The following is a 2,246-nucleotide window of genomic DNA, read 5'->3' as shown; positions in this document are numbered from 1 at the left end:
TACCCTTCCAATTTAGAAAATTCTATTGTATGCATGAACGTAAAAGAGATGCACTAGGTAGATTTGTTAAAGAGAAACCTAGTAGTTCGAAGCGTATCGATTACCTTAATCTAGAAAGTCCGGCTTTTGAAGAGTCTGTTTTTGAACGTTCTTTGACTGAGGAGAGAATCCCTGTGGCTGTATAGTTTTGACTCCGAGTCAATTGAGACATATGAACAACTTACATCTGCCTTTTTCAATAAGTTTTTCCCTAGGCATAAAACATCGTCTATTAGGACGCAAATATGCACATTTTCACAACAAGAGGGAGAATCTTTATATAGGTATTTGGAAAGGTTCAATGATTTATTATCCCAGTGTCCTCATCATGGTTTAGAAAAGGTTAGGCTAGTTCAGATCCTTTATGAGGGTTTAGATTATTCCACAACGACCATGGTTGAGTCTCTATACACTGGTGGATTTGAAAACCAAACTGTTGATGCGGCGATGGAATTTTTTAATGAAATCGCCGAAAAAACCCAGAAATGGGAAAATAGTAGGGCACCCTAGAAAACAATTCTTTTAAGTAGAGGAAACGTTAATAGGGTAGAAGGAGGCTATGAATTAGATGCCAAAATTGCTGCTATAGCAAAAAGGTTAGAAGCCTTAGAAGTGGGCCAAACTAGTGGTAGAGTGGAGCCTTTTTGGGAAGGCCAAAATATTGAAGAGAAGGCCAATGCTCTTTATAATAACACTAGATTTGATAACCGTCAAAAGATTGACACATATTCAGAAACCTATAATCCTGGTTGGAGAAAGCATCCGAACCTTTCGTGGTCTAAGGGCCAAAGTCAAGGTCAGTTTAGTAATTCTAATGCTCCCTCAGGTTTTGGCTATACTAAGAATCCTTCAGGTCTAGCTCAGTTTCAGAATCAGTCAGATAAGAAAATCCTAAGTTTAGAGGAATCTCTCGCCTTGTTAACTCAGCAAACTACAAAATTCCAGTTATCCGTAGAACAGAGTCTACAAGCTAGTAACAGGATAGGACAAGAAAATAGTCAGGCTATTTCCGAGTTAAAAATCCAGGTTGGTCGGATAAGTGATTCTTTGAGAGATAAAAGGTAATTTTCCTAGTCAAACACAACCAAACCCTAGAGGAGTTCATGAATTAGGTGCAAAACCATCAAATCAATTGAATGTTGTTAGAACCCTTAGAATTGGTAGAGTTGTAGACAATAAGGTAACCATGACCGATAGTGAACATACTGTAGTTCACCCCTCAGGATTTCACCTCTCAGAACCAGTAGCTGAAGAGACTGATAAAGTTTCTGATGATGTGAATTTGGTTCCTGAAAGGTCTGATTTTAGGCCTAGAGCCCCATTTCCTCAACTATTAGTACCAACAAAGAAGGAATCGAACTTTAATGACATAGTGGAGGTTTTTAAGCAAGTTACCATAAACCTTCCCTTATTAGATGCAATTAGGCAAATTCCTGCTTATGCCAAGTTCCTTAAGGATATGTGTACGTGAAAGCGAAAACTTAGCGTCCATAAAAAACCCTTTTAGCTAGTCACATAAGTTCAATCATTCAGAACACCACAACTCCAAAGTACAAAGACCCAGGTTCTCCTACCATTGCTTGCACAATAGGTAACTTCCGGGTAGAAAAAGCTTTACTTGACTTAGGAGCCAGTGTGAACTTACTGCCTTTCCATGTATACTTACACCTAGGACTTGATGAAATGAAACCTACTCAGATGACACTACAGTTAGCTGATAGGTTTGTTAAAATCCCTCGAGGTGTTATCGAGGATGTTCTTATTGAGGTCGACAAGTTTATTTATCCAGTGGATTTTGTGGTCCTAGATATCCAACCTGTCCCTGACCCAGAGAACCAGATACCTGTGATTTTAGGTCGCCCATTTTTAGCTACGTCTAATGCGATCATTAACTGTCGAAATGGTGTGATGAGTTTATCTTTTGGTAATATGACTATGGAGATGAACATTTTTAATGTCAGTAAGCAACCTCATGAGCTAGATGACACATGTGTTGAGGAGGTGAACATGATAGAAGCCTTAGTTCGGGAGTCATTACCAAACATCTTGTCTGAAGACCCATTAGAAAGTTGTCTATCCCATTTTGGTTTAGATTTTGACGACGATAGCACTATTAAACAGGTGAATGCTCTATTAGATTATACCCCCGTGTTAGACACTGAAAGATGGAAAGCTAGGTTCGAACCGTTACCAGTTTTTGAGACTAC

At 38.9% G+C, this 2,246-nt stretch overlaps 1 pseudogene; it reads right to left on the bottom strand.

Moving 5' to 3' along the window:
• Nucleotides 1–274: 274 nt before the first annotated feature.
• On the bottom strand, nucleotides 275–374 carry LOC113354704 (annotated as a pseudogene).
• Nucleotides 375–2,246: the final 1,872 nt, after the last annotated feature.

This window comes from Papaver somniferum, chromosome 2 (assembly GCF_003573695.1).
Source record: "Papaver somniferum cultivar HN1 chromosome 2, ASM357369v1, whole genome shotgun sequence".
In the NCBI taxonomy this organism is placed as follows: domain Eukaryota; kingdom Viridiplantae; phylum Streptophyta; class Magnoliopsida; order Ranunculales; family Papaveraceae; genus Papaver; species Papaver somniferum.
The sequence above is the reverse complement of the archived record's forward strand: the minus strand, read 5'-3'. Positions and strand labels throughout refer to the sequence as shown.